Raw genomic sequence first — 19,077 nt, forward strand, 5'->3', positions numbered from 1 at the left:
AGCAGGCCTAGACCTAACAGCAGAAGACTGATGTTGCCCTGAGACCTCTGCCCTCAACTAGCATGGAGGACCCTGGGGAGTAGCTGTCTAGGTAGCCAGCAAGTGAGCATCTCTCATTTTCAGTCGCTAAACTCAGGTAAACATTACACTTCTCAGAACACTGATGCCCTTTGATCACTAGTAGCTTTGTCAGTTTAACAGCAGCAACCAAGGCTTCAGCTGCCTCCTCAGGTCTCTGTGTGAAATTCAGGTCACAGGCCTCACTTTCCTAGAGTTAATACTAAATCCGGGCACAGTTCCCCTTGCTCCGAGACTCAAGAAAAGAGAAATCTCAAAACATATTTCCATGTAACCTTTACCATTCCTTTATTTAAAAGAGTTCACTTTGCACTCACTGCCCGCAGTGCTCAGCCCCCTGTGTCTCCTAGTGAATTAGATAGAAAGACGGTATTTGCGGTGTGAAGTTTATGTGAGGGTAAGACAGCTTAAGATGTGCGGATCTCAGTGTGTTTCAGGGTCTAAGAAAGTGACTTAAGGTGTGTGAATGCGTGTTATGAAGGTCTGAGGATGAAAGGCTTAAGTGCCAGTGAAGAGAAAGCGATTTGAGACGTTTGAAGAATGAAACACGTTTCTCTCTCTCATTTTGCTACTGTGATATTAAGACTACAAAAGTTAACCGTCTTCACAGTACTCAATGGGATTCTGATAAGCTAGTAACCTAGCGCTGGTGAAGAACTACACACCATACTACCACCATGTCACCATAGCCACAAGCTCAGGACTTTAATTCCCTTACTAACTATAGGTTTAAAAGGTCCTTTGCATTGTGCTACAAACATCTGTCGCAGTTTCCTGGGCAGAAGAAAGGGCGTTAATGCTTTCAGTGAAAATCATGTCTGGTGTGAGTGTGAGTGTGAGTGTGCTGCCGTTTCTCACGTGTGTAAAAGTTATCTTTCCCACACTCACAGAGTTCTCGTAGGTTCCAGGGAGTCGGCTGGGATCCACCTGAACATCTCAGACTCACTCCAGATAAGTACGATCCCCACTTTCCCTGGTCTTGTGATGCCCCCTCCCTCAATTATAAGGACCTAAGAAATTTTTTTTCTCTAAACTTAACTTTTATCTCCTGTCCCGCCAACATCTTCCTCAGTCCAAGCAGTGCCAGATGTTTCCACAGAGTGGGCAGAAATGAAACAACCACATACATCAGGATGTTGTGGCCAGCACCCCAGCTTTTTTAGGTCCCCAAGCGTTTGATACTCACAAGTCAGCAGGAAGCAGTCTTGAGAACTTGGTGCCCTCACTTCCTGTCCCCACTTGCCATCCCTAACTCACTTTTTATAATAAGCAAAGGTAGGAATGTTAGCATCCAGGCACCTGCTTTGTCCTTCCCCTGAGGACCTGGCAGGATGCACTCAGGCAGTACCCTGGCCAGCCGAGGGTTCTATGGTTGCTATGTCACTACATAGTCTGTGTGCACGAGCCATGTGCACAAGCTATGTGCTCCCCTTTAGAGACAAGCTCCACTCGTTCCCCCTCTCTCTCTTTCCTGCTGCTCCTCTGAAGGTGCAGGCAGGCATTGGCCCTTCTCTCTTGCTCTCTCTCTAACTCTCCCTGCCTCTGTCTCTCTTCCTCTCTGCCTGTTTCTCTGTCTCTCCCTCTTTCTCTCTCTCTGCCTTTCTCTTCTCTTCCACCACTCCTGTCTTCAGAGTCCAGTCTCCCCTCTCCTCCCCTCCACTCTTTTCCCAAACCTTTGCCCCAATTAAAAAACAAACAAACAAACAAAAAAAACCCCAACAACAGCAAAAGCCCACGTGAGTTCTGTCACATGGCGCCTTTCTCTCATGTGCCACTTTTAAAATGATAACAGCTGCTGTACCAGTGCAGGCAGAGGGCATCCCCCCCTTAGCCCTGCAAGAAAAGACTCCAGTGGCCCTAAGGAGTTTACAGCCTCCTACTGTTTTGCTTCCTTTGGAGCTCTTTTCAAACTCAATATGACCACACATCCATTCTTGTTTTTCTAGCTCTTTCCCTCAGTGAGTAATCTCAGGAAAACACAAGCTTTTCGGTTTCTTTGATTTAAGGGTTTTTTTTTAATTTTGGGTGGGGTATGCTTTAGTAAATATATATATATTAAACAAAGATTGGGCATACCCATCCCCTTTAAACTCTGTCACTTCCAGTGCCCAGAGACCTCAGGTTTGAATACACAGGGGACAAAATGCCCAGATTACTAGGGACTCTGTGGGGTGCATTGTTTGATCTCTGAAGTTCAACCCAAGCCCCAGTCCTGCCTCAACTCCTTGGTGGTGCAAGTGCAGCCTAGACTCTCACTGTCAGAACAGGTAGGGGCTGCCTGTGTGAGAAATTGAGTGATTGTGTTCCAGGCCACTGGTGTGGGAGAGTGGGGAGAGTCACCAACTCCTCACTTGCTGAATTCTTCCTATTATATTTGAATCTGTTTCCCATCTCCAAGAGAATTTGAGCAAGAAACTTGTCTGAGAATTAAAAGAAAAAATCCACAGTATTTGGCTGTTGAAAGAGAAGACGATTCCAGAAGCCCTGATTAGTGCAAGCGTCAGACACTGTCTGATACAAGCCTAAGACTTGAGAAGGACACAGCTCCATTTTGCCTCTGTGAGATAATGTAGTTCTAGGCAAATGCTGAGGTTGGCTTCTTTTCAATTGCTCCACTTAAGTTCTGTTTCTTAGAAAACAAAAGCACAGTTCTCTGTCCCTCTCTGCCTCCGCCCTTCTAATCTCAAGAAGCAAAGGCGTCTCTTCCTGTTGGGCAATATTCATCACATTACAGTAAGTATGATATCATGAGCTCCGACTTGAGATTGAAGAAACTGTATTTTAAAAACACTAAATCCCTTGCAGAGCAACGGGGGGGAAAGGTTTAGATGAACTCTAAACTGAAGCATAAATCTAATTAATCTCATCAATAAAAACCAGGAGTCAGATATTGGGGTAAAAACATGAGAGATCAGAGAAGCAGGGAAGCAGCCGGCAGTGACTTCTTTCTCCCTCTTCCATTCCTCCAACGAAAAAAGCCTAGATCCCCTCTCCACCCTGTCTTATCCCTTCCTGTATCAATTTCTGCAGACAGAAATTTCTGTCCTGTCCAGTCCCATAGCCAATCAATCCCAATGAACACATTAATTATAACTGGTTTGGCTTATTAGTTCAGGTTTATTAATAGCTCTTACAACTTAAATTAACCCCAAATTCTTATCTATGTTTAGTCATATGGCTTGGTACCTGTTCTCAATGAGGCATTCTCATCTTGCTTCATCTGCATCTGGGTAGTGAATGCATCTCTGACTTTCCTCTTGTCAGAATTCTCCTAGTCCGGTTGCCCCGCCTATAATTCCTGCCTGGCTATTGGTCAATCAGTGTTTCACTAAACCAAACTGCTGCATGAATGTTTACCCACCTACTGGGGCGTGGCCTCATAGACTATTTCCTGGATGCCCAAGTGCAATCAGCCTCCTCTTCTTCTCTCTGCCCACCCACCCACCTTGTTCCCGATGGCTCCTTCGGCTTGTTCTGGATCTGATCTCCATCTACCCTTCAAGCAGTTTATCCTGATTTGTAAGTTTTTCCCCTTAATAAATAACTATCTATCTCTCAGTTCTGAACCAGTGTGAGATTTCCTTTAAGCCCCCAATATCTCTGCCCACACCAAAACGAATGACAAATCTTTACAGTGTACAGAAGCATTGTCCCACAGCATTAACTTCCTATTTTTTTTTCGAAACAAGACCCTGAATCTAATCTCCTTTGTTTAGCTTTTTTTCTGACCATTATCTATAACAACTTGTAACCATCACACTAAACAAAGACAAGGATCCATAATCCATTTTTTGGGAATGTGGACATAGTTGTCTTGGTTACTTCCTGATGATTAGAGGCACTGATAATCTTATGGGGACCCAAAGAAAATTTAGGGTTATAGTCAAATCCTGACTGGAGCATTCTCTGAGTCTGGATCGTCTCAGCCAGCAGTCTTGAGGCTGTTCTGAATGTAGAATTCAGAGGAAACTGCAACGAAGGTCCTCTGAAATGTTGGATCATCCATTCCCATTGGAGATTTTTAAGGGTGTCTTCCTTGATCAAACATTACTTTTCTTAACCAAGAATGGATCTACAGCCTCTCATTTCCTGTGGAAACAAAAACAAAACATCTTCTCCAAAGTAATATATCTTTGAGTTAAATTTCGAAGACAAGGCATTTTCAAAATATATAGGTTGGATTAATCCAGCAGCATTTATAATCAAATGTCTTTTAGCAGCTGTTGCTCCTTCCTCAGCAGTCAAACAATTCAAATAACATCCAATGTCCAGATTCTCTTTGTATTTTCCATCATTATGTGGCTTCTTTTTCAACTCTTTTTCTTTTATTCTTATTTTTTAATTTTTGATTTTTGAGACAGAGTTTCTCTTTGGTTGTTCTGGAACTCACTCTGTAGACCAGGCTGACCTCAAACTCACAGAGATTGGCCTGCCTCTGCCTCCCAAGTGCTGGGATTAAGGGCGTTGTACTACTCTATTTCTTCTTAAGGACTTTATCCTTTTTCTTTTCTCTCCCAAGCCTACATATATTTTTACAAACACTGTAAACAATTTAGAAGTTTTTCCTTTTCATCTGAATCTGTCTTTATTGTATATCTCCATCTTTTTCTGACCACATGAGTCTTTAATCTACTAAGTGATATGGCTAGGATTAAAGCTGCGGTTTTGGTGACTGGCTCTAGCCCATTCCTCGGCTTTTTGAGAGTCTAGCTCCATAGCAGAGGTACTGGCGGGAACCATACTTATTGACACAATTCTGAGGAGTTTCTAGGTCCATGCCACCACCAAGATGCAAGTTACCAGCTGCTCATGAACACCATTTAAGTATTTGGTGGTTGAGACTCTTAACAAAACTGCCTTACAGATTTTGCTGCTAACACTGAGTCAGGAAGCCTTTCTTAAAGGAGCCACCTCTGTTTGGTGCCAGCAAACTGAGTCTATTGGAAAAAAAAAGGATGTTTACCAAGAAGCTGTGCTTGACTCTGTTCTAGCATTCTTTTTCTTTTTTTCTTTTTCTTTCTTTTAAAAATTTTCTCAGGTTTTATATGGAAATTCTTGCCAAATGTTGTAGCACCTTTTGTAGATAGAAGTTTCTGTCCCACTCAGAACTGCAGCATTCAGTCCCAATGAAACACACGGCAGCATATATGAATTATAAACTGTTTGGCCTATTAGCTCAGACTTATTATTAACTAGTTCTTACAACTTAAATTAAACCATACTACTTGTCTGTATTTAGCCACGTGGCTTGGTACCTTTTCTCAGTGAGGCATTCTCATCTTGGTCTGATTGATGATTGTGTCTCTGCCTTTCCTCTTTCCACAATTCTCCAAATCTGGCTGCCCCACCTATACTTTCTTCCTGGCTACTGGCCAGTCAGCATTTTATTAAACCAATACAAGTGACAAATATTTATAGTATACAAAGGCATTATAGCACAGCACCTGGACTGGAAGGGAGGGACAGAAAGGGCATTTCTGTCCTAAAGGACCTTTAGGGTTAGGGCTTGAGTAGGCTCTAATGAAGTGGTCACTTACCCATGAGTTCTGCGGTTGCCTAGTTGAGTTCTTTGAAGTCAGCCCCATGATGTGATGAGGCAGTCTAGATTCACCTGAGAAAGACCCTCTCCACTGTGAGGTCGTCCAGGGTGGGCTATGTCACTTGGCCAGTCCTAGTTACAGCTCCGGTTGTGTCCCCAACTCCAAGCCTAACCTAGTCCTTTGTTCTTTGCTCCCCCTAATCTTTAGAGAGCTTGCTGCCACCTTATAAGCTGCCTGCCTGGTGTCATAAAGGAAACTAGAGAACTGCAAGTATTTATCTATAGTTCCACCCTCCATTCCTGAATCGCTGACTAAAAGCCAACTGGCAGACGCCCAACATGTTTTCTATTGGTCAGAACGAAACACAGGCTCACAGCTGAGAAAACCAACCTTTTCATACACAGCCAACCGCACCTGGATTTCCCAGAGCATCAGGCCTGTCCCTTTGTTCAAAAGAGCAAGTGTCCCGGTTAATACCCCGGAAGCCATTTCAGCCCAGGGTTAAAGACTTTCAATACACTGCTCCACCAGAAATGCAAATAGGTGAGACCCCTCTTCTTTCCCTGGGATCCTAGAGCCCTCTGGGGAGATGAGTTTTTTGGGATTCTCAGGACTACCCTAAAGTGATCACCCCTCTGCCACTTTGGTATAATAAAACTTCCCAAAGTTAGTGCACGGAAAACTGGCCCAAGAAAAATGATTCTGGTTTTGAGCGCATATGAACTGTGCAAAATATTCAGGGTCCTGTACATTTTCATGACGTGCATTGCTCATGGTCTGTCCACTGTCACCCTCTCTCATTTGCTTTTCCCTAAGAAACAGCAATCTTAGAAAGACAGGGGCCCTGGAAATGTTCAGCTGGCGCGTGGGGGGGGGGGGGGGGGAGGAGAGAGGGGAGGAGTGGAGCCGACCGGGTCTCTGCTGTGAATTGCTTTGTCTGGGGAGCACCACCCAAACCCCATTCCTGACTCTACTGTCTATTAGAGGCTGTGCAGTCCAGATCCCACTGTCCCTCCACCCTAGTGGTCCAGAACCAGGGGTCATCCATGTGGACTGAGCTTCATCTCCTGTCATCACCAGGCCAGATCTGAAGAAACCGTTTCACAGACTGAAGAATCTTTTCTTTAATCTTTAATGGAAGAAGTAACAGGATGCTGGGGGTTTCTCAGACTGGCAGGAAGCAATGAAGAAGAAACCATATACAAAGTGTGAGGAAGGAGTGGGCAGAGACGGAAACCCCCTCTGTGCTGGGGGTGTCAGGAGGTGGGGGAGGAAGTGCTAAGGAGAACTAGTTAGTGAAATCAGTCCAGTGAGTCACCCTCCTCCTCCACACCAAGTCAGAGCCCTGTGACACAAATGCACCCTCCCCCTTCCTAGGGAAGTCCTACAGCAAGAGGGTGGGGCAAGCCAGTGATCTGTGCTTTAGGGGGGCACTGGGAGGAAGGGAAGAGGGGGTAAAAACTGGCAGCCCAGGCAGGAGCAGCATCTAGAGGAGGCAGCTGGTAAAAGGGATTCCAGTGCCTGTGGTCCCTGCGCCTGCAGACTCTCCAATGAAGCCTTCTCCTCCTTCTCTCCTTCCCTCTACTCTTCTCTCTCCTCCTTCCTCCTAGCTTCTCCTCCTGGAGCCCAGGCTCAGGTCCAAAGTCAGCAAAAAGAAATTCAACTCCAAAGTTCGGGGCGTGGAAGACTTCAGATTAGGACGGGGGCAAACTGTAGAACACAGAACACCCTGATGGAGACCATGTCTGGGTTCGTGGTCCTACCACAGCCAGCGTCTATGTTAATGTCATGGGCCCATGATGCCACCAAAGGCCACACAGCTGTCCAGAGTCTAGGCTACAACCTGTGACCTCGTTGGTGCCTGCATGCTGTTTTTGTTACCCAGCCAAGCCTATTTGAGTGGTCAGTTCTTTCACCTGGAGCCATGGTATCATCCAGACCACAGCCTCTGTCTGGGTCCATGGCCCTGCCATAGCCCGGGTCTGTGGTAATATCCGCAAATTCTGACACCATTGAAGGCCATACCAGGTGTCTAAGCTGATACCTGGGGCTCTGTTGTGTCCCAGGGCCTTGCTGCCATGGGAGCCATGCTTGAAAAATTTATAGTGCAGGTGACCCTCGAAGGTCCCCCTTAGGGTGGGAGACTGCAGACAGGACACAGATAATGCCATAGGGACAGAGATTGGGTGTAAAGGGGGGTGTAGAGGGGAAGGAAGGAAGGGAGAGAAAAAGAGAGAGAGAGAGAGAGAGAATAAAAAAGGAAAGGAGAAGGGGCAGGGGAAAGACAGAGAGCTGCCTCTTCTGAAGCAGGGAGAGAGGAAAGAGGGCCCAGACCAGTTCACCTAGGCAAGGAGGGAGAGTTGAGAGTGGGTGGAACTTGTGTCTTAAAGGGACAGGGTACTGTCTGGGTTCATCCTGCCAGGTAACTGGAAAGGCCAGCATAATCCTAACAATGCTGATACACATGGTCTGCCCACCCTCTTGGGATCATGGTGAAATCTGTGCCAGGCTGCTGCCAACGACTGTTTCTGAGTCTGTGGCCTATCAGAGCTGGGGCCTGTATTGATGTCTGTGGCCTATCAGAGCTGGGTTCTGTATTGATGTCTGTGGCCTATCAGAGCTGGGGTCTGCATTGATGTCTGTGGCCCATGTTGCCACAAGAGACTACACAGATGCCCAGGGTCTAAACTACAACCTGTGACCATGAGAGTTGGTGTCTGAGGGCCATGCTGCTGCCAGGGCCATGCTGATCTGAGTGGCCTGTGCCATCATCCAGAGCCATGGTGAAATCTGCACCCTAGATTCTGCCAAGGGCTGTGGGAGCCAGCCATGATAAGATAAGTATGGGCAGGTCACCCAAAGGAAGTTCTTTACTTCCAACCATTATCACCTGCGAGAGTAGGACTAGGCCATTAATAAATTTAAATGGAGGCCTGAGTCTCAGTAGTTATACCACAAGAGCTATGTGGTTTTGTCTCATCTGCCACACTCCTGGACTCACTGAAGCGATGCCCCATGCATCCTGCTGTCTTCTAGTGTTTTCCATCACTGCCATGCTCCTGAGCTGCTCAGTCCTCAGTAGGAGATGGTGCCTGACGCCTTGAACCTTACTTGATCCAGCAAACCCAAACTTATGTCCGGGTACACAGGTCCACAGGTGCACCTGCTGGACTCATTTCCCAACACTACACATTGTCAGCTTTTTAAGTTTTTAAAAAACATTTAAGGTTAGGTTTACAACTCCTGGATTGCTAATCATTTCTTGGAGTTTCCGCAATTATGTTGCAAATACATGTAGATTTACCCAAAGCAAACTGATCTCTTGATGAGTTTTTCAATTGAACATAATGTAACACTGTACATTAACACTTTCTACTGTCTACAATAAAGTTCCATATGGAAAGAGGGTGGTGGGTTAGCACTTTACTTCATGAAGGCCTTAAAAGCCATAGGCAAGGGAGAGTTCAATGCTGTAGAGGACTCAGTCACAGAACAACACAACACAGGAAGAAGGGAGGGAGAGGGGAATGAAAGAGGAAGGAAGAAAGGAAAAAAGGGAAAGAGGAAAATAAAGAATTAAAGCAGGTTTTCATTATGCTAATATCTTGGCCAACCTCAATGGAGAGAGGTCTACAGTTAAACAAGTCTTTTTATATGAATTTTGCTTCTTTTAACCTTAAAGTTGGATTTTACAGACAGCCTGGTTTTGGAGGAATGGAGAGCCACTCAAGTGATACAGCAAGAACTCACGTGAGCATTTTGTCAGACTAGACCACACGGTGGCCTTTTCTTTTCCCGACAGCCGGCAGGAAGGGTTACTAAGTACAGGAGGGGATGCAGGAAGGATGTGGTGAAGATCACACACACCCCAGAACCAGGACATTGCTCAGCCCTCATGGTTATTTTCTGTTTTCCTTTCTCTTGCTTACAGGGACGTCTGGTATGTTTTCCTTCTACCACTGATCAGCTCCTTCCACCTAAATAGGTCCCCTTCTGATATCAGTTTGAAGAGTTTCTCTTTGCAGTTTAGAGCAAGATCATTAGTACTGATTGAACTCAGTTAGTGATCACCAATGAACTCAAACGTTTAAGAATTTGTGACCTCTTATCTTCTCCCCACTCAGAAGATGCCACGTAGCAAGGATGTCAGCTCCTCACAGTAACCTGTGTGTGGTCTTCAGCGCTCTGACACAGTGACAAATCTCTGATTGCGAATGTTGGGTCCACGCGGGTGTGTGAACATGGGGGCAGACCACCAAGTCTAAAAAACCAGAAGCAGATTTTATTCCGGGAAAAAAAAGGAAAGAATTAAAATAAAAATCTCCATGGGCACAAAAAGTTTATCAGCCAGCTGAGACCTCGCCAGAGATGGATTTTGTAAGGCTGTGCCAAAGGCTGTTCTGAATCTACCTTCTTGTAGTAGGGGCGTCAAGCATTAGGTCTGAACAAAGGAATTCTTACAATCTCAATGTAAAACTCAGATACAGATTGCCTTACTTTACGATCTTCACTTTTCAGTTAAACTGGTGTTTGTACTTACTCTCTTGTCTTCCTTGGTACTTCCAGGTAGTGTTTACTGAAGCCCTGTGCTCTCCCCTTTGATGCTGCCAGTTTCACGTAGCAGGGATAAGGGGCAACCCAGAGGTCATATATCTATCTCCTAAAAATTAACTCAGCTCATATCCCTTGTTAATCAAGGATGGATGGAGGGTTGGAGTTGGGGTGTAGTGAGAGGTGAACAGGCCTGCTTTTCATCCTGCCCAGCTCCCGCACAGCTAGCTTTACACCCGAAATAACAACACACAAATTGTATTCATTTAAACACTGCCTGGCCCATCTCTGCAGCCCCTTATTGGTTAACTCTCACATAGTGATTCAATCCATTTCTAATAATATGTGTAGCACCATGAGGTGGTGGTTTACCAGGAAGATTCTAACCTATGTCCATCTTGGGTCGGAGAGCCATGGCGTCTGCCTCATTGTCTTCTTCCCAGCGTTCTGTTCTGTCTACTCTGCCTATCTAAGCTGCTGTCCTATCAAAAGTCAAGGCAGTTTCTTTATTAACCAATGAAAGTAACACATAGACAGGTGACCTTTCTACTCCTTTTCCCCTTTTTCTGTTTAAACAAAAAAGAAAGGCGTTCACTTTAACATAGTAAAATTACATATAACAAAACAGTTATCAAGCAAGAATTACAGTTACAATATTTATATCGACTTTATCTTTTATCATAACTAAGGAAAACTATAACTATCTATTCTTCAACTCCATCAAAGACTCCAGAAGGATATAATATTACTTCAGTAAACAAGAAATAAGCAACTTCCAAAATTCTAGAAATGACAGAGACATCTCGCTGCCTGTACAGTCACCCAAAGTTCTTTTGTACCATTGGGGCATCCATCTTCGGCTTTCAGGCCCATAGTATCCAGCACCTGCCAGCCTTCCGCAGTCACACTTTGAGCACAGCCAGCTGGGAATCCTTTGCAGCCTCTACTTCAGTAAGGCTTGGGCTCCTAGTTCCCAAGTACTGCGCCAGCATCGTCTGGAACCACGAGTCTCGGCGGAGGGTGTCCAGGTTGAATGAATTCACAGAGCACGAGGTCGAGGTGGAGCAGCTTCAGCTCATTTATTGTTCTGCTGGGGCGTTTATACCATGGTACCAAAAGAGGAGTGGGCTGCGAAGGGACTGTCACCTGACCCCAGTAAGGGGTCAAGGACTGATCACGTACACTCAAACTTCCTTATCCAACTCCAGGAGCAGAGGGAAGTTATTATGTTTTCTTTGCAGATAAGCACCTCAAATGGGTGGGGGCAGGAAAATGTAACGCGGGGCAGCAATTCCCACAATTCCCCTTACTTTATTATATAATGAGGGGTCCTGTCTTAGGTCCTGCGAGAGAAGTACCTTCCCTTACCTGTCATTGGGCCCCCGATGCCCTGTCTTAGGTGGGAGGTCTCCTCACAGGTTGCCAGTCCTTGGAGATCCTCATTTTTTCAGCATCTGCAGCCATACCTCATGACTTCCGGGAGAGTCATGGGCCAGACTGAGCAACACCTGACGGTGGACAAGCTCAGTCGTGGTGAAGGTGTTTAGGAGTTGTTTTAAGATGAGCAGGCCTACTGCCACCCCTACTAGTCCCAAGATCCCCAGGGACAAGGCACCTCCCCATCGCTGTGCCCAACCCCCAATCTGGGTCATGACATTCCACCATCCCTCAGCAGATACGGGTTTGACACGAGTTTCATTAATTGCAATAATTTGATGTACCAAAGAGTGGGTAAAGTTTACAAAGGAATCATTCCAAGGCCCCCTAAGGTAAGCATTAAGGCATTGTACCTCAATGGACATATTTTTCACTTCCATAAGGGTCACACAGGCAGAATGATAAAAATGAGAACAAGAGGCTTGTTGCACCATCCACAACACATTAATTTGTTCCTGCAATAAGGCTGCTTGCTGATTTAAATTTAACATCCCCAATTGAATATGTGAGTCAATGGTATTCTGAGTCTCTAAGGCCTGGGTAACACGGGCCACAAGAGTGTTAGCAGTCTCTGCAGTAGCTGCATTCTGGGACACGGTGATTCCTGCAACGGTAGCAACTGTGGCTGATATGGCAATGGCTGCGATGACTGTGGCGGTGATCCCAAAGTCTCTTCTTTCTCTATACACGATAAGCTCTCGTCCATCATGTGGGTCTTCTACCACCAGGGGAACCAGGGCAGGAATTCTCACCATCAGCACGAACTCATCCATCGGGGACCAGCAGTTGCTCAAAAAGCAGGAGCTGGAAGAACAATTAAGGACACCATCCTCCCCAACCGACCCATTAAAGGAGACAATCATAAAGGGAGGCAGAACACAAGCTAGGCTGACAATAGCCTAGCTATTGTCATTTCCGCTGCATAATTAAACTGGAGGGATGATTCAAAGATGTCTGATGTGTTCCATCTGGCTGTAGCATTGAAAGCCAAGCCCCTTTGAAGGGCTAAAGGCCAAATATCTGTACATGCACGAGGGCCGCAGAGAAACATGCCCGCGAACGTAGGTGAAACTCCTGCCATATTTGGATTTCTATAGGAATAATCAAAGGCCCCTCTCAAGGAGTTTTTAGAGGTAGGTCGGTGACCAAACCACCATAAATATTTATCTCCCTCCAATTTCCATGGTTCCTTGGGAGCACAATTTCCCCAAGATAATGGTAAGTAGAGTCTGAAGGATTGTGGTGTCTTCCAACATAAGGGAGCTGGTCTCGGAGTTGGAAGTCCAGAAACATTTCTTTTAAAATTTATTGGGTAAAAGATATCTCTCAATCCAAAACAAGGATGCCCAGAAGAATTAGAAGAAAAGTCTCGGGGGCTGGAGAGATGGCTTAGTGGTTAAGAGCATTGCCTGCTCTTCCAAAGGTCCTGAGTTCAATTCCCAGCAACCATATGGTGGCTCACAACCATCTGTAGTGAGATCTGGTGCCCTCTCTGACCTGCAGGCACACATGTTGGCAGATATTGTATGCATAATAAATGAATAAATATAAAAAAAAAGAAGAAGAAAAGTCTCCCAGAGAATAATTACTAAGGACCACACATGGTCCAGAAAGAGAGATACTAGGCATCTCTGAAATATTGCTAATCCTCCGGAAGCAGAGGGCATGGAATATATCAAACGTTAAATTACCCAATGAAGATCTTTCTGATGCTATATTTGCTGCAGGAACCCCCAAGGTATAATTGGTGGAATAAAAGGATGGAAAAACAGAGCTTATTTTACTTACTGGCATCAGTATGGGTGGATTCCTCACCAGTGCCCATCTCAGGGCTCCCTCGATGTTCTTCACTTGGATCCATATTATCAGGACCAGTAGGACCTGGCTCCACTGGCCGAACATTCTGCTCCGGCAGCCAGATGGGTTTTTTGGTTACTGGAGGGAAGACACAAATGGCTCCCCTCACCCTAGCCAACATGGGTGTGGGTGATTGCCATTGTCCCGTGATACTATCCTTCCATTTAACCCAACCCAGAGATTGGGAAGGTTTCTGCCAATGTCTCTCCATTGCTGATAGACCTTGTTTATCTACTGTTAAAAAATTTAAAATGTATAAAATTATAGATAACTGGGTATTTGTGGAGGCGATATACTCCCCCTTCTTTATTTTACAAAAAAAAAAAATGTTTAAGCGTAGCATGCGTGTGCTCCACTACGGCCTGTCCTGTGGGATTATGTGGAATTCCAAAGGTATGTGTAATTTGATGTTCTTGGCAAAATTTTGCAAACTGTTGGCTGGTATAAGTCGGTCCATTGTTTTGAGAAAATCTGGGATGCCCATATAGGCAAAAGCCTGTAGACAATGAGCAATAACGTCCTTAATCTTTTCTCCTGAATGTAGGGAGGCATAAATTACCTTGGAATAAGTGTCTACAGAGACATGTAAAAATTTAAGTCTGCCAGCTTGAGACAAATGGGTAACATCTATCTGCCAAAGGTGGTTAGGACAGAGGCCTCGAGGATTAACACCTTCATTGGGGACATTATGAAATGGAGCACAAGCTGGACATTGGGATATGAGTTGAGTAGCTGTGGCTAGAGTACAGCCAGAGTGAAACTTTAGAGAAGAGGCATTTAAATGATACTTTTCATGAAGATGACGGTCTCATTGTTCCTCAGAAAGTGTGGGAATTGCTACCCTGAGTTATATTTCCCTGCCCCCATTTGAGGTGCTTATCTGCAAAGTATCATAACTTCCCTCTGCTCCTGGAGTTGGATGAGGAAGTTTGAGTGCACGTGATTATTCCTTGATCCCTGCTGGGGTCAGGTGACAGTCCCTACTGGGGACAGGTGAAGGTGGAGTGCATGTGATCAGTCCTTGACCCCTACTGGGGTCAGGTGAGAGTTCCTCCTTGGGTCAGGTGACAGTCCCTTCGCAGCCCCCTCCCCATTTGGTGCCATGGTATAAAAGCTAGCCCCAGCAGAACAATAAATGAGCTGCTGTTTCACCTCAACCTCGTGCTCTGTGGATTTCATTCAACCTGGACACCCTCCGCCGAGACTCGTGGTTCCAGACCATGCTGGCGCGGTAAGAAAGGAACAATGTCATTGGGCGGGTGAGGGAATCTGCAAGCTTATTTCCCTCTGCCAAGGACCCTGGCAGATCAATATGGGCCCGAATGTGGCCAACAAAGACAGGAAACACTCTTTGGCATATAAGACTTTGCAGCTGAACCAAAAGGTGGAAAACCTGAGAGGTAGGTAATATGTATGGTGAGGTTTCCAATGACCCAACAATCTTTGCCACATGTATACTATCAGTATACAAATTGAAGGGTTGATCCTTGAAAAGAGAAAAGGCCATAAGGCAGGCCGTGAGTTCTGCAGCTTGGGCAGAAATTGGACCTATGGGCTGCTTTTCTTTAATTGAACCAGAGACCACCACTGCATAGCCCTTGGAAGAACCATTAGTAAACACTGAGCGCACTCCCTTAAAGGGGGAAGGTTTTTTTTGGAATTGAACTCAGGACCTTTGGAAGAGCAGGCAATGCTCTTAACCTCTGAGCCATCTCTCCAGCCCCCAAGGGGGAAGGTTTTAATAATTCTTGGAAAGATAACAGGATGATTCTTAAAAAATGAAATTAAACGAGAATCAGGATAATGGTTATCAAAAATGGCTCCAGTGGTTGCGATGAACAAGGTCCATCCATCTTGAACCCTCTGTAGCCTTGTTATTTCCTCTTTTTGGTAAGGGATTAGAAATTTATTTGGGATCCTGCCCAAAACTTGTAAACTAAAATCATATGCCTTCCATAGGAGCTGTAGCACCATTTCATAATATGGGGTCACTACCTTCTTAGGGGAAGCGGGTAAATGTAACCAATAAATGGGTCCCCCTTGCCAAAAAACACCAGTAGGTGAAAATTGTGAGCTTGGGATGAGCCCCTAAATTCTGAGAGGAAACTCTGTCCCGTGACTCATTTCCCCCTCCTTGTCTGGAGGTTTTTTCATTTTAATCATCCTCTCCTCTACCTTACTGGGCCTCCCCTTAGCAGGCTGAGGGAGCGGTTGTGTGGGAGGCCATATCAGAACAAAGAGAAGCCTTTGTCTCACTATCTTGAATCTCAGATAACACCTCTTTTGTTGCTTCCAAAGCCTGCTTAACCCGGGCTTTCTCTGTAAGCAAAGCATCCCTGATCAATCTCCAAAGGGAGAATGTGGCGATTGGCAGGATTTCAGGCCCCTCCTTTCTCAAAGTTTTTTGAAGATCCCCGCAAACCTGTTCCCATTCAGAAATATTGAGGGCTCCACTGGTGATGAACCAGGGACTCCACGTTTCTATAGTTTTAAGAAAATCTTCTAAAGTCTTAGTTTTTACAGCTGTTCCCTGTTCTTTCAACAACCTCTTTAACTAAAATTTTAACTCTGATTTACCCGGGAAATTTCCCATTGCTTAATTATCTCTTATCTCTTAATTATCTTAAGTATCTCTTATTTCTTAATTATATCTTAATCCCCAATGCATCCTGGCCGGCTACAGGATGACCCGGTCCACTTTCCTCACCTTTCCGATCTCGGAGGGCCTCCAATTACCGCGCCCACACGGTCTGGAACCACAAGTCTCGGCGGAGGGTGTCCAGGTTGAATGGATCCACAGAGCACGAGGTCGAGGTGGAACAGCTTCAGCTCATTTATTGTTCTGCTGGGGCGTTTATACCATGGTACCAAAAGAGGAGTGGGCTGCAAAGGGACTGTCACCTGACCCCAGTAAGGGGTCAAGGACTGATCACGTACACTCAAACTTCCTTATCCAACTCCAGGAGCAGAGGGAAGTTATTATGTTTTCTTTGCAGATAAGCACCTCAAATGGGTGGGGGCAGGGAAATGTAACTCGGGGCAGCAATTCCAACACCCGAGATATTTGATCACTCTTTGAATGGTCAACATTTCATTTTTCAACTCTTGCCCTTGCCTTATTTAATTCTTCTTGAGTTTCTTTGGGTCTCTGAAGTAATGAGGCCATTTCCTGGTTTAAAGACAGGACTTCATTCCTGAACTACTGGTTCTCCAGGTGGAGATTAGACAATTCATGCGATCTGTTCCCATCGGTAGGTGCTGGGCTGTGCTCCATGCTTTCCTTCGTGGATCCCTAGTGGCCTTCAGGCACAGAATCAGAACTATTACCTTCAGGACTTTGACTCCCAGGATTCTCTTCAGTGGCCTTGGTGGTGGTTACACTTGTATCCACAGAGCTGATGCTTGAGGACTGAGAGCTTGGAAAGACGGGTACTTTGCCCTTCTCTTTCTTGATCTCCACTCTCCCCGTCGGCTCCTTCTGGGAAGTGTTAAGAAAATCAAACAGCAGCTCCTCATCAGGCTCTGCCTTTTTCCTTCAAACAAACTGTGATGAAGGCCTAGGGACAGATGCATGTTCAGTGGCATGGGATGCCTATTGTCTGCTCTTTTTCTACAATAGGGTTTTTCTTTAAGTAAACAAATTTTAACTTCTGTTCCTAGTTTAAACTTATCTCAATAGGCTTCCACTTGGCTGGCAGATGCATCTAAGCATCAGTTGCTGACTTCAACCTGCTCTAAAAGGTGGTGAGCTCTGGGCTTCATGAAAGCTGTGAACCAGTCCAGCTGATATGAACACTCCCTGTTCCTTCAACGAAGACTGATGAGTGTCCCATTGCCTAAAAGTCCCCCCTCCACCTTTGGCTAGCCTTTCAACCTACTTGGGCCTGGATAACAACACCCAATTTCAGCTTGAAGTAGTTGCGGAAAAGAACACATCGTCCCACGCCCCCTGCCCAAAATAGCTTAAAAGGCTGAGATAAGGGTGAACTCCCTGGCATGGGGGACAAGATAACTACCTATAGTGTCTGTTAATATACTAGGTCCAAAGTTGCTAATTAGTAGATTTATTAATTTAAGTAGTTCCATACCTCCTTAAAACCAGGGGCAAGCAGGACCCAAGATTGGGTCCTGTCATTGGTGCTTGTGAAGGGGGAAATGTGGGGGCCATGATAGGCTAAGTACAGACAGGTCACCCAAAGGAAGTTCTTTGTCTTTCTTTCTTTCTTTCTTTCTTTCTTTCTTTTTTTTTTTTTTTTTGAGACAGGCTTTCTCTGTAGCTTTGGAGTCTGTGTCCTGGAACTAGCTCTTGTAAACCAGGCTGGCTTCGAACTCACAGAGATCCGCCTGCCTCTGCCTCCTGAGTGCTGGGATTAAACCCGGCTTTCTTTATTTCCAACCATTATCACCTGCCAGAGTAGAACTCGGCCCTCGATAAATTTAATAAGAGGCCCAAATCTCAGTAGTTTACCCTGAGGCAATGTCTGGCTGCAAGAGGAACCACAAGCTGAGTTACCAGACCCCACCCAAGAACAGACAATTCAAAGGAAGAGCCTGGCATTCCAAGTGCTGTAGATAGGAACACCCGCCAGCATACTTTCACCAGGACATCCTAGACAAATGTCAGCCAATCAGGGGTCTTAAAACCTCAGAAACCCCTCACCCCCATCTTTACTACTATAAAACCCTATTCTAATTGAGCTTGTGGCCCTCTGCTTATTCCAGTACATTGGACATGCAGAGAGACTGAGCTTGCAAACGTGATTAAAAGAAGGGCTCTTTGCTTTTACATATGGGACTCAGTTTCCTTGTTGGCTTTTGTGGGGACTTTGCAGATTTGGGCATAACAGCTGGTATTTTCCTTTCTGAGAGCTGTTGCAGTCCCTTGATTGACTCAGTTTAAAAGATCTTCTGCCCTTCCAGCAAGATCAGCAAACCAAGACATGATGGTAGTGGGATAATCCTACTGAGAACGCCGAGTGACGGCGCCATGGCCTCATTGCCCACCCAGGCCGCCAGAGGAGCTGGCTGCTCCTGGACCTGCCAGCTACCTCATCCCGGACATGTTAAAAAGGGTTTAATCTAAATTTGATTTGATTTTGAATTTATGTCGCCAGTTCTGAAATATTGTTTCTTTAAAAAAAAATCAATCTATCAAACAGACAAACAAAAAACATCCATTTTAAGTTGATTATAAGGAACACCTCTAACTAACTGGTACATAATGTATAAAATTTTCTTAAATCTGACTGTTTTCCTAAAAGATATCAGGAGTTAATTATTGTTGTTAGATTCCTAAGTCTAACACAAATAATAAAACTAAGTTTTGAGTTGCCTGCAATGCTTTATACTTACAAAGAAAACAAACAAATAGCAGTGAGCACACTGGTAAAATATGTATGTATTCACCATGTGTTTGTTGGAAGAGCACTTACAATCAGGAGATAGGAGGCTGGTCAAGGAAGCTGAGCTGGGGAGATAATGGAAGCAGACCCCAGTGTCTTCAGTCTCTGGTTGCCTGGTGCTGCCCTGGCCTCACTTGAGGCTTTCCCATTGCAAAACCTGACACACCAGCACCCACCTCTCTTTCCCCCTCAGACTATAGGGTTGTGTACTG

The 19,077-nt window shown here is 45.3% G+C and overlaps 1 pseudogene; it reads right to left on the minus strand.

The window, feature by feature from the left end:
- Positions 1-17,461, minus strand: part of LOC148120837 (golgin subfamily A member 5 pseudogene) — a 107,073-nt pseudogene extending 89,612 nt beyond the window's left edge.
- Positions 17,462-19,077: the final 1,616 nt, after the last annotated feature.

This window comes from Myodes glareolus, chromosome 9 (assembly GCF_982192425.1).
Source record: "Myodes glareolus chromosome 9, mMyoGla1.1, whole genome shotgun sequence".
Lineage (NCBI taxonomy): Eukaryota > Metazoa > Chordata > Mammalia > Rodentia > Cricetidae > Myodes > Myodes glareolus.